Raw genomic sequence first — 14,527 nt, forward strand, 5'->3', positions numbered from 1 at the left:
ATATAACAAAAAGAACCGATAAGAATACCGTTAAAGTACCGGATCGATAAGGAGTATCGGTAAGAGTAGTAATACCGTTAAAACCTTAACGATACCCATCCCTATTCATGAGTCCGAACAAGCGTATACTGCTGGTAGATCTGTAATGTCCTCAAGAACAATGGCCTCTTCCAGTATAAGTTGGTCAGAGTTGGTAGTGATGTAACAGCGGCATCTTCGGCCACAGTAAGGATTCCTATCTCTACATCTTTGGTGCCGTGGTCTAAAGGATCAGTATCCTGGGAGAATAGTTTATGAGATAGGGGTATTAATTGAAGTGTAAATTTAAAAATAATAACAACAACATTATTATTATTTATGTTGTTGTGTAAATAACCTGAATACATGTAAAACATAAATAGATTAAAAAATGACCAAGAAATGAAAATGAAAATGGTAATTTACCAGACGCATCCTGGGTAAACTTGTAGTTTTCATGCTGGAAAAGTGGCAATCCCTCAAGATCTGTTATTTTCTGACGTGTGGTAATGTCACTCACCTAAAAAAAAAAAAAAAAAAAAAAAAAAAAAAAAAAGTTTTATTTTAATCTGCAGATGCACTATGACCTTAACTCTTAATAATTTAACATAGGGATCTGCTTTGGGAGTTAAATGTTTACAGCACACCCAAAAATGATAATTCTGTCATCTTTTACTCTTCCTCATGTAATTCCAAATCCATATGACTTGGTCCATAACAAAGATTTTTTTAAAGAATGTACAGAATGCTCTTTTACATACAGTGGAATCAAAAAAGATGTAAAATCATAAAATTTGTCAATAAAACATGCACAGTTTCCCAATTGACAACAACTGCATGAAAAACAGACTGATGTCATAATTAAGTTTATGATATTGATAACTGATATTATAAAGTTATTTACTTACTATTTTCCTCTCTATATGTGTTCATTCAAAGTAGATTCTCATGGTCGACGTTACAGATACACGAAAACTCCATGGAGATCTGTAAAAAACGAGTCAGTTGGAATCACCACAAAGTTTTACTACTATAAGTATTCCTAAAATGTTCTAAAGAAATAATAATTAATAATAATCTTTAGAAATAATAATTAAAATAATAATAATATTGACAGTTGCAATTAAATGGTTTACCTCATCCTTTAGAAAAAGTGCAGGTGGCAGGCCATCTCTCTCTGAACTCCTCAACTAGTGTAAATACATAATGAGCAAACATCTCATTTGATATGACATATACCATGAATGATAAATACCAGACATGTTCAAGTCCCTAAAGGCCAAATCAAGTCTAGTTTGTACCTTTTTTAACAATATTTCTTTTAGCTAAACTAGTAATTGTAATTAACAGTGTTTTAAACTTTCAAAACGGATTTCTATTTCTACTTCAAAAATGTCTAACATAGCACATCAATTATTACTTAAATCATTAATGAATTAGTTTAAAATAAAAAATTTATTCACAATAAAAAATATTATTTTTAAAATACATAACATTATGCCATTTGGAATGCAGGGAGAGTCACCACGAGGAAAAAAAACTAAACGTGCTGTGTATTTTGAGCTATTTGAGCTGCCGTAGTTTGCTGTAGTTCTAGGCAGTGATGGGTAATGTAGTCTTCCAGAGAACGCCCGCGGTAACAGTAAACAACACAAAGAGCAATATTCCCGTCAGTGTGTCGTTAATACATACCTGTGACTCTTTGGAAACGCTGGATTGAATAGGCAGGATAACATCAGCATTGGCCTCTTCCAGTATTAACGTTGGTCAGAGTTGGTAGTGATGTAATAGCGGCCTGTAACAGTGATGGTGAATTACATGAGGCCATCAGTTTGGGAAGAGCACAACACATCATATATGACAAATAACATACAGTCGATTATAAAAATGATTAATACATACCAGTGATTCTGCAGAAACGCTGAACTGAAGGCAGCACTTCGCTACCGACTTCTCACGAGCTGCAGACAGAGACCTAACCGCCGAGTCTCACACTGCGCATGCGTTCAGGGTTTAAACTGCGCACGCGCTAACAATAAACGCGGACTTCAATGAAAACTAAAACGATTTAGTTTGAACAACAAAACATTGTACGTTTTCATCATTTAAGTAACGAATTTGTTGAATCAACTTAGTATGATGCATGAACACTTCCAATAAAAATATCTCAGTTCATTTTACTGTTTTATGTTTATTTGGAGAACTTTCAGTAAGTTGGCTTTTTTACAGTGTAGCCTATTGTTTTCATAATACTGATTAGATCACTATAACATAAAAAAAAACATTAATGTGCATATAGAGCCCTTAGAAAGAAAGAAACACGTGGATGTTTATATTTTATGTGTATTTCTCCACCTCATTTCTCTTTTCCTCTAGGAGTCACCATAGTCTGCTTTCTCCCAGGTCCTGGTCACTGTGCCCTCACGTTTTAGCTTTCATGACCTCACTAACACTGGCCCAGACCTTAGTTAGTGCAACTAAAAGGCGTGGACAAAGGTTTGTGTTCTCAGTGTTTCCTGAAAGCTTCTCTATGTCTCTCTCTATTCCTCTGAATTTTCAATTGAGTGCTCTTTATTGGTTGGACAAAACAAATGGACATTTGCTTTGACGTAAGGTTTGCCAATTCAAAAGTTTGGAGTCAGTGAGAAATCTGCATCTATTTGATCAAAATAGAGTAAAAACAGTAACATTGTGAAATATTATTACAATTTAAAATAACTGTTTTCTATTTAAATCATTCATGTGGTGGCAAAACTGAATTTTTAGCTGTCATTACTCCAGTCTTCGGTGTCACATGATCCTTCAGAAATCATTCTAAAAGCTCAAGAAAAATTTCTTCTTATTATGAATGTTGAAAACACTTGTGCTGCTTTTTATTATATATTTTTGATGAATGGAAAGTTAAAAAGAACAGTATTTATTTAAAACAAATGTGTACAAATGTAAACATTTTTACTGTCACGTTTAATCAATTATATGCATCCTTGCTAAATAAAATTACTGATTTATTTTATTTTTTCTTTCTTTTAATCTTTTTGACCCCAAATCTTTGAACGGTAGAAGAAAGTCAAATAAAAATTATGTATTGCAATGCTACTGTATTAAAAAAACATATCAATGGTGCAAAATCAAAAATAAATTTATGTTAAAAAAATGGTGCAGAGTAACAAAGAAAGTAGCAATTAAAACATTTAAATATAAATAAAGACACACACTGTGCTACCACACAGCTGTCCAATGAGATGAGGAGTTTTGTTTATTAACCCATTAAGGGCCCTATCTTACACCAGGCGCAATGCAGCGCCAAGCACGATGCAAGTGTTTTTTTGCTAGTTTCAGTCTGACGTTGCTATTTTGAGGCAACAGAAATAGACTGCGCCATTGACCAACTGAAACCTGGTCTAAAGTCAATGAATAAATATATATATGTTTTTGTTATTTAATGATGTTAGTAATATTTTTGCTATTTAAAGATGTTAGTAATGTGCACCTTTAGGCGGGTCCACAACGCGTGTCCACTCTGCATATTAAACACACAGGGGACACAAACATACCAAATATTTAAAATAAAAGGATTACAATGTAAAAGATTATTATTGTGTACATAAAGATATGGTGGAATCCGGCTTGTCCCGTAGATGGTCTGCTTGCACACTTTTACCTCGCGCACGAGCAGTTCCGTTTGCGCTCTGGAGACGGCTTCAGTTTTTCAAATTCCGTCATGTAAATAGCGAATCTGCCATGGCGCGAGCGCAACTGGCATTTAAAGGGAATGGGAGATGAGACTCTGATTGGTTTAACGCACATAAATCCCAAAACACACCCATTACTCATTAAAGGTGCTGTATGTAGGATTCAGCGACCTCTAGCGGTGATGTTTCAGATTGCAACCAATAAGTTTACAAGCGCGTGCTCTTGCCATTGCGCGTGCTGACCGTGCTCGAATTTATGAGCGAGCACTGTGCATAGACAGTATATAAACGGCACTGTGGGTACCTTCCAGACTGAGACGCAACACACCGGAGAAAGCATCACACAACATGCTGGAAACTCAGGTAAACTCCCACTGCAACGTTAAAATAATAGGCTACTTTTATCAGCTTGATGTTGAACTAATGCTCCATGCTCGTACCATGATAAGTATGGAACCCTAGCAACCGTGCCGAATTCTGTCACTGCAAGCACCACTTCACATTTTCTTCAGGAAATGTACATTCTAGGTTTGTAGATAAGGTTTCTCCATGATTCAAATGCCCTGCCGATGTTGATCCGTGTTTTTTACCCGAAGTTCATCCGATTCACGTCTGGCCTTATGAGCTTCAGCAGAAAAAAAATTGTTTTTTGTTTTTTATCAATATGTCGAGTTTGTGTTGGAGTCTGTGTTGTGCTGGGAGCAGGTCGTTTCTTAATGTTATCAGACATGTCATAAGTTGCATACGTCATAACTTGAGTCCATGTCATAAGTTGCAGTGTCGTCGCTGTTGAGTGCAAAGTCAGTAGACTAGATGAGGCGAGAGGCTCGGGAGCGCGCGTGCAGGTGACGTCACTGGATTTTGCAGTAAATCCGACCCGGCACCTTCACATAAAAATAAGAATACTTGCTTTCCGAGGTAATAGCAAAACCTGCAAAGTGGATCATTTTAATGTGAGATTACAACCCCTTCACACACATGCAATAAAAAAAGGATTCATTTTAGTAGAAAAGTTACATACAGCACCTTTAAGAGAATAGGGACAAAACTTTTAGACCATGCGCCTGGCGCGCCGACCATTTTTCCCGTTGTTAAACGTACAGTATGGAATTTTTTTGTCCATTAGGGGTCGCTAACGTCTTACAATAACAAAGGCGTAGTTTGATGACGCAACGTATGCTAAGAATTATGGTTCTTGACGTCAACGTCAAGCCGGCCGATCTAGGCCCTGTCCCAAATCGCGCACTTCATGTGGACTTTCGGTCTCGTGGACTTGAATTGCGCGTGCTCGCCGAGTCTACGAGTCCGTAGACCGTCCCATTCAGCATTTTAACGCTCTGAAGTGTGCTCAGCAGCGCCCCCTTTGTACCCTTGAAGCGGTCTTCCGCGAAGCCCGCATAGATGCAGGCTCCACGCACTTTAACTACCCAGGAATCCTTGCGAAAGGCCAATCAGACAACGGATGGGAGGAGATTTCGCTCACGGATAATTGTTGACATGGCTGAGAAGAAAATATTACGGTTTTTATTACCTAGATGTATATTTTACTAGTTGTTACCTGCAGTTTATACAAACATTATGGTCATCGAGCAGTGGTTGATGTCTCAAACATAATAATAGTGTGTTGAATAATACGATCACATTATAATTCATTAAATAAATAGAACCAAATGTCAGGGCTTTACTGAGTCATATGTAAACATAGTATGAATATTGAAACCTGTAAATTCATCTGAAACTCATGCACATTTTCATTATGTGTTAAAATTGTAATCTTAGTTCAAATGGAACATTATGTATTATTATGTAGCTAGCTACAACTGTATACATCTTTTAAATAAGCATGATGTATCTATTGTCTAATGCTCAGGTGATATGCACAATATAAAAATATAGAACTGTAAAATTAAGCTGTGTAGTTGACATGGAGATAAGACGTCGGGAGCGCAAAAACGTGATTTCTCCTGTCCAACAACAACCAGGCCGTTATTTCCGGCGTGACGATCGAGTCTGTCCCAAAACTACCTCTCAATGCGCCCTCGTGGACTCGCGCCAAGGGCCCTATAGGTCTGCACTACATTACGTCACCAAAGTGTGGACTCTGAGGAAGTCCACAAGTCCGGTGTGCCATTTGGGACAGGGCCTTAATAATGTTTATGGATGACTGAATACATCGATGCTTTTATCATGACTGTGATATGAAGCAGTTCGGGATTGCTAAGAGACAGCAATCAGCTCCACACGCGACGCGAGCTCCCGCGGATATAAAAGGAATATGGACATTTCATTCAACCGAACTAACGTTACACGCGAGTGCAGAATTACTACTCACAGGTCAGTTTATTAGACAAATTAAACTTGTGAGGTAACGCAGCGCTGTTTCACTTGGTCTAACATTACATTTAGCACACTAAACTGCATTTCAATGTGTTGAAATTTATGTGTTAGTTTGTTGTTCATCTGTATGAGACTAGCAGTAAGCTACATCAACATGAGAATAACATACAGATCATATTATAACATTTTATCATTGTTGAACTATATAACATTGGTTAGTTTTATGTAAATGTGCTCACCTGTTTAATAAAGTACATGTAGAAGCGGTCGAAGTCTCGGACGTGGAGCTCTCGTTTATAAACTGTCTATTGGAGCTCTCGGCATCTCGAAAACACCGCGCTGATATTGATTCTCGTTTTAGTTCTCCTTTTTTATCCAAAGTCTGCTTGCCATGGTCCATAATGTTTGAACGCAACAACAACAGCGTGCAGATAGACATTGCGAACTCAACAGTTGTCTGCGTCTGTCGCTTTGGTTAATCAGAGGGCTCTGCTCATAGCTCTGGTTACCATGGCAGTACGAGCGGAAACCATAGGCGGAAACCATAGGCGGAAACCAGGGACAACGCGGATATGACGCCATTGACTGCGACAAAACGGAAATAAAGACACGGTCCGTGTCTTCGAATTAAAATATTAATTTCTCTGGATTTAGAAGTTAATTGGAACTGTCGGGATAATGTAAATACACACCTTTAAAAAATATATAACATAGATATAGTGATTTTTTTTATATTTTTAAAGCAAAAAAAAAATACATATTGTGCCTTTAAACTAGCAAAAGTGGATTTGGACACACTCTAAATGAACCTAAGTGGACACACCCTTGCGCCCTGTGCTTTAGACTATGCGCTTAGATCACTAAAATAGAGCACTTAATGTGTTTTTCTGTTTAATTCATTGGTAAAAAGTTATCCATATATCAGTGTACTTCATGTATTCGGCAGGTCTGTCTCGATTTACCGTGATCGCAGTGTGGACACAAGCTTTCTTCCTGTGGCAGCCATGTTTTCCTGTGTCTGCCCTTTTCTATAGTGAGGTTGTTCCACTGAGCCTCTCTCTGTCTCACTATCTCAGCTCACTGGAGATGCATAGACTGTGTGCAGCTAATTATAGTTAATGAAAGCTTGTTGGTGTATGAGATAGAAGAGCAGAAAAGAAGAAGAGTTCACGCTGAGGGTAGATGTCAACTGGCTTGAACCGGAGGGTATCGCACAATTTGTTTAAACCTGAAGAAGCTATCTGCATGATCATTTTCCTTTGGGGTCCATTTCCGATTTTTTTGTCTTCGTAAAAATATTGTAAATTGACTTGTCTTCATTAGGTTAATGAAAGGGCTCCTGTGTTTATCTTTTAAACAGATAATCTAATCGCTTACTTCCTGTCTCTGAAGATCATTTCAACACGAGTCGCTTACAGTGAAATGTTTTTTCATTTGCGGGACGTGCGGTGAAGTATGCAAGGTGTGTGTTAAGACGTCGTGTAGGCTATGTGTGTGTCGTAGCCATCCGTGACTGATAGGAACACTTCCTGTGCTCTCAGTAAGCACGCAGGGGGTAAAGGATTAGGATAAACACACTGACTCCAGGGCATTGGAGTGTGTTTCCCAAACGGGCGGTCCATAGGGCAAACTAACTGTGCTGTAATGTGAACAGTAGGGTGTTGATGGTGGGGCCGGGGAAGGAGTGAGGTGAAGCTCGGAGGGGGCTGTAAACCCTGAAAGCGGGAGGAAAACATGGATTTGTCTGGCCATGTTTTAAAAAAGCCAGTGACTGCACTATAAATCAGCTGTGCTTGTGAAATGTCCGTGACATTGGCCTTCACCCCTGGGCCCTATAGAAATCAGAGCAGCAGTAAAACTAAAGTACCTACACACACTGTCCGCCGAAACCCCACTGCAAACGCACACACATACAGTGTTTCAACACTGAATGGACTTAAACATCACACATAACACAGTAACTTCTTTTTAAAGGGATAGTGCACTCGAAAAAATGAACATTCTGTCATTATTTATTCGTCCTCATGTCGTTCCAAACCTGACCTGACTGACTTTTTCTTCTGTTTTTTTTAATCGAACATTTTCTGAAACAATTCAAAAGAAAACACTGAAAAACACCACAAAAAGTGTTGATAATCTTTGACTCCAGTGAGATGTTAATTCAACAACCGCTGCAACTGAATCACTGAATCAGTGAGTCATTGAAGAGTCAGTTTGATTTGTGAATGAATCATTCATTCCAATTTTTTGAACCAGATCAGATGACTTGTTCACTGATCAGAACTTTTTTAGTTCTGGTGTTTTCTTTGTTTCTTTTTTATAGCAGTGAAGCATCTTCATACTCTCATTTTGTGTTCCACTAAAAAATAAATAATAATGAAATAAGACAATATGAGTTAGGAATGAGTGCAACTGAGTAAATAATGTCAAAGTGCACTGTTGATCAACAGCCCAGATGAGCACAGCCTTTGACTTGGGAAACTAACTGTCACACATCCGCATGTTTCTGTTTTTGATGTGTGCACATTTCTGACGGCTTGTACCGGTGTATTTGAGCTGTTGGACATTTGCAACTTCAGCTTCCATTAACAACTGAATTAACATGTGAGAGACAAAGCAAATCTGACATCACGGACTTGATTAAGAAGTTAGTGGAAAATTGGCACATGCCCAGAACAGTCTGACTCTTGTCACTTGACTCCCAGGCATTCAGATGGGATGGGTAATAGAAATTACACAACAACCGTCCGTTCATCCATTCATCCATCCATCCATCCATCCATCCGTATTTCTTTTTAATATGTAAGGTGATGCAATGTTTTTTTTCATTACTTAGTAATTTAATTCAAAAAGTGCTTGATTGCAGATACAATTAACATACTTTTTATCAAATTAAACATATGGAACTCTGTACACTAAGCACTGTATTGGATGAATGCTCATGTTATTATTTTTTAATAAATCTTAGTGATAATGCCCCCCTCATGTTTCAGAATGGAGTTGATGAATGCTACCTGCGCTGGCCTGACCGCAGCAACATGTGGCAGCGAGAGCCGCACACTTTTAGCTGATGTCCCTATAGAGGCCTGTAACACGTGAAGTTTTACGGGGTTGCCTGTAAAGTGTAACGTGGCTCTTAAAGTAAATCAACTTCCATTTTCACTCCTCCCTCTCCCTCCATCTCTCCCTCAGACACACGTGCCAGACTAATTCTTTCCTCACAGGAACACTCCTGAGCTTCAGCTCCGCTGTTTGCTTCATGTGTCCTGTCCTTTCTATTTCCTCCCTCAGATGCTGTCCATCCATCCCACATCTGTCCTCCAAGTAGCCCGAGACAAGTGGACACATCCAATAAATCACTTGAATGAAACTTTTCTTTTTGTCCAGATCTCAACTCCAACCTAAACACAAACACACGCACACGCACACACATACTCTCTCTCCTTTCACCCCATGCTTCTTTTTTCCTGCTGAAGTCACTTAAATAGAAGGATCGCAGTGGGAGACATAATGTGCAGGAGTAATAAGGTGATCCCGGCTGGGGTCACGGCTCAAGCGCTCTCTGTGCTCGGCTGCTCGGGCTCTGGGCTCTATGCGAGTTAATGGCCTGTGGTCAGTGAGCCAGAGGGCCCATAAAGACCCCATGCACTTCGCGCTCGCACCCCTCTGCCGTCGTAGACACTGCTGATCCCATCCAGATAACTACACTAACTGCACACAATCTCCGCTGTGGATTTCACACAGTGAGCACCAGTAAATCAAGAAGCACTTATCAGCTCATTTCACATGCCCTTCAAGTTTGATCACGATCTGCACACCTGTGCGTCAAAAGGCATACACGCACATTAGCGTATTATGACACTCAGTGTATTATTAACTCTGCTGAATGTAGGCAGTTTAATGCTTTAAACATTCTAAGAAATTTAGAGATAAAACTATTACTAAAAAGATACCTTTCGGAAAGTATATTTAGTCTAGGGCTCTTCTGATTTAATTATATATATATATATATATATACAGATATATATATATATATATATTCTAACAATATCACATCAATTCGTCAGTACCTTGAGACTATTTATTTATTTATTTGTTTGTTTGTTTATTTATTTTATTTTAAAATATATACAATATTTAATATTATTATTATTACTACTATTATTATTATTATTATTATTGTCATCAATATTATTATACTTTTCTCCTTATTTTTAGTCCTCCTCTTATTATTAAATTGTTAAAAAAATTATTACTTATCAAGGGACACTACTACTACTAATAAGAAGAAGAATATATCATTATTATTATTATTATTATTAGAAGTAGTAGTAGTAGTAGTATACCATCCCATAATTAATCATAATAATTGGGAATTAATATTATTAATAGTAAATTAGAAGAATATGATGAAGTAAAAAAAATGATTACTATTTCCTTTTAATATTTATTATTATATTATTAATTATGGGATATTTAATTATAATTACTAGAATTAAAATTGGAGAAAAAAAACATCTGAAATGATCTAAAACTAAATTGAAATTAAAATGAAATTAAAAACTAATTAATTAAACGCAAAATTATAACCTTGGGTTGCACAAAGCCAAATTGTAAATGTAAAAAAAAAAATTATAATAATGCAGAAATGTAGCTGATTATTTAGAATTAATCTCAATGTGGTACTGTATATTTGGAGAGTGCAGAGAAGAACAGGGGGAGGGAGGAGTGTCTGTTAATGGCTGTATGTAAGGGAGGGGGGTAATGAGGCCATGCAGGGGAGGTGTGAGAGTGGCACTGCGGTGAAACAGTGGGGTGTAGCTAACACTTCAGCATTTACAGTGATTACATGTGAACCCCTGTCACACAACATGAGCGCCCTCAGGGTACCGAATTAAACTCCACTGTTTTTGCTTCACATTTCCTAGCCGTCCTTTGCTTTAAATTTGCTTTCATTTTCTGTATTACTTCTCGTCTTTTGGTCAACACTGGCGTATTTAGTTTGCTTCATTTGGTTTTCCTGTCAGCCGTCATCAGCGGTGCATTAACAACTTAACTCAAATTAGCATGCTTGTGCTCACAAACATGCCAGCGAGTCCACAATTCATACATGCAGCAACTTTTTTCTTCTTTTAAAGAAACACTGAAACACAAAAACAAACAGGGTCCAAAATATTATATACACAAATATATATATGGTTTGTGTATGTGTGTGTTGTGTTTATTGTTTCTTTTAAATAAAATAGTTATATACAATATAATATTATATAACATATCATATGAATTTAATAACATAAATACTTGTATTAAATATTCACTTTTTTTGTAAATAATATACATTTATATTTATTAAAATAATTTTTGTCCTTGTTTCTGACCAACAGTGCAGGAGAATTTGTCACCTGCAGCATCTCCCTCATTTTCTCACTAAAGTTGCACAAAAACATGATGCATCTTGACTTTGTCCCTCATATTATCAATTTTGGTGGCTTAATGCGAGGAATATTCCACACATGGAGTTCTGGAGGAGAAAGCCTTTGGGCATCTTATAGATAAACCTTAGATGATACAATTTCAACTGTGGTAAAAGTTAATAAAGTTACCAGCCAACTGGCCAGTTTTATTTACTCGCCAAAGTCAATTGTTACTCACATTCGGCGCTTGGCGAGTATTCATTTTGGACCCTGCTGATAAAAAAATAAATAAAAAAATACACAGGATCCCAGCAATCGCTCTTTCCGGGTTTATTTATTTGTTTGTTTTCAGCAAGAAACAAAAATCTACCTCCAACCGAAAGCCTCCCGACTAAACGCACACACACACACACACACACACACACACACACACACACACACACACACACACACACACACACACTTAAAAACCCTGACAAAGGCATCACGTACAACATGTAGCGCCTTGGGTATCACGACACTACTAAAATAAACCATAGCAACAGCGGCTTAGAGAGTAGACAGGTGAATTTAGCCCCATAAAACCTTTACTAATAGAGTTTACTCTCATTTACAGGCCCAAAACAATTCAATTGTCAGCAGGGCTCGACAACTTCCACAGTCAGAGCTGAATGAGGAGCAACAGTAATGCTTCTAATGCAGACTGGTCCAGTTCACTCCCTCCTGAGGGCCACTGCTATAATAACAGACCTGATATTGCATTCAGGCTCTAGTGACACAAGCCATTTAGATTACTCACACAGAACTCCTCTCTGGGTCTCTGCTTTAAATGAAAGAGGTTTATGAATGGAGAGTTTAGGTGCTACAGTCAAACGTTTGAATAAATCTTAAGGACACACAGTCAAAAGGGACAATGAGGGCTGTGAAAAATACATATACTGTGTATGTATGTTTAGTGGATTAATTTCAAGCTTTCATGCCCTTGGCACTGGATTGTTCAGTGAAAACGCCATTAAACGGCTGGATTTGCTGGTTATTTTATTATTGCTATGTATCAGTATAACCAAACTCGATTACTAAGGCTTCTAAATTTGAAAAGGCAGAATGCCTTCAATATATATACGGTGCTCTCTCTGAGGTGTCTGAATGAATATATGTTTGAATATATACCTCTATATGTCTTGATTTATTGCTGACTCTCATGTATTGAGTTACCCACAGCCAGTCATTACATTTTAGCATGCTCTCTTACAATATACCCAGGTTGCCAAATGAGCCAATGGAGAGTAAATTCAGTTTCCTGACAATAATATTTCATAACGGCCACGAAAAAGTATTTTGCAATTTTCACAATGTGTCACATGACCCTTCAGAAATCATTCTAATATGCTGATTTGGGGATCAAGAAATATTTACTATTATTAATAATAATGATATTATTATTATTATTATTAACAATGTTGAAAATAGTTGTGCTGCTTAATATTTTTTGTATTAAGGATGCTTTGAATGTAAAGTAAACCACACAAATAATTTATGTGAAATAAAAACAGTGTAACCATGTAAATCTGAATAAAAATGTATGACTTTCTTTAAAAAAAAAAATCGTACTAATCCCACATTTTTGAACGGTAGTTACGAGTAAATGTAAGTAAGTGTAGAATGACAGGTAAAAAAAAAAAAAAAATTGTTTACTCATATTAATGCACTTGGTGAGTGTTCATTTTGCACCTTGAATATGACTGATTTAAATCCTTGTGTTTCTAGACCTAAAGTGAAGTATCAGAAATCTTAGTTTCTCAATTATTTCAAACTTTTGTGTCTCGTCAGCTTATGTATTTACTACTGAGCATTTTGTATGCTTTCGTAGTCTTCATAATTAATTTTTTGGGGGATCAGCAGCAAACTATCACTTTGATTGATCTTGCCTTTCATCATGGGGGCCTTAATTGTTGATCTTCATTGAACATGATCAGCGCACATCGACATGTCATCTCTGGATTAAGTGATGCTGTCAGCTTGTGGCAAAACAGAAAACAATACATCCATGCAGACATGATTCCATCGACCTGCTCTTCTCTCTCTTTCTCTGTCTTGCTGTCTTTCACTCACTTTTTCAAGCTCCTAACACATGTGGTCCTTGCATATTATCATCACTGTAAATCTGCAATTGATTTGAATCTGCAATTGATAAAATGGCATGTAAAATTTAAACTTCTTACTTTACATTTATTTTAACCTGTCAATCTACCCTTGTTCCACTCTCCATATTCAACAGTTTTCTTCATGGTATCTGTCAAAAAAGCACCAATGTGCTCAAGTGTAACATGGAGGTGAATGTGGAGAGAAAATGCACACACATCCGTGGAAGGACAAACCGGCCAGGAACACATGAGCAAGCAAGACACACCTGGAATCAATGACAGACAAACTAGAACTAGACTAAAAATACACAGGAAACAGGAAGTGAATAGACTTAAAAATAAAAAAATACTGTTCAAAACCTCATAAAACAGACCAAAACCATGACCAAAAAGGTGTGGTAAAAACAAACACACACACACACACAACTATTTGTTTACTGCGAAAGGCATTTACTATAATTACAAGCTTTTAATCTAAAGGCCCGTTCACACCAAGGACGATAACTATAAAGATAACGATAAAGATATAATTCTAAAAATCGTTCTCCATATTAAAGAATAACAGAGTTCACACCACAACTATAACGATAAAGATATGAGGAACGACATCGTTGGGATCACTTTCAGAACGATTTTTTTTCAGCTGTCAAATGATAAAACACTGACAGTCAATCAGAATCCATTCTAATTTAAAGGTCTCGCGCATTTAAAATGGGGCGCGCGCGCGCGTGCTTAGAATAAAAAGACCGTTATCGTTCGTTGGTGTGGACGCATATATAGTTATCTTTGTCGTTATCTTTATAGTTATCGTGCTTGGTGTGAACGGGCCTTAACTCAGTAGTATCTAAAACTTGGAGCTTTTTCAAAATATGAGCATGTTGCTCCCATTTTCTTTTTATCTGCTTTAGCCACATCCTCTGTT

The 14,527-nt window shown here is 37.3% G+C and overlaps 1 long non-coding RNA gene across 1 annotated transcript; it reads right to left on the bottom strand.

The window, feature by feature from the left end:
- Positions 1-521: 521 nt before the first annotated feature.
- Positions 522-1,817, bottom strand: LOC308680526. The gene is made up of 4 exons (XR_014028924.1): positions 1,711-1,817; positions 1,155-1,208; positions 927-1,005; positions 522-538 (listed from the first exon to the last, which is right to left on the bottom strand). It is a non-coding gene; the product is annotated as an uncharacterized lncRNA (long non-coding RNA).
- Positions 1,818-14,527: the final 12,710 nt, after the last annotated feature.

Source organism: Scardinius erythrophthalmus, assembly GCF_964197995.2.
Source record: "Scardinius erythrophthalmus genome assembly, chromosome: 20".
NCBI lineage: Eukaryota > Metazoa > Chordata > Actinopteri > Cypriniformes > Leuciscidae > Scardinius > Scardinius erythrophthalmus.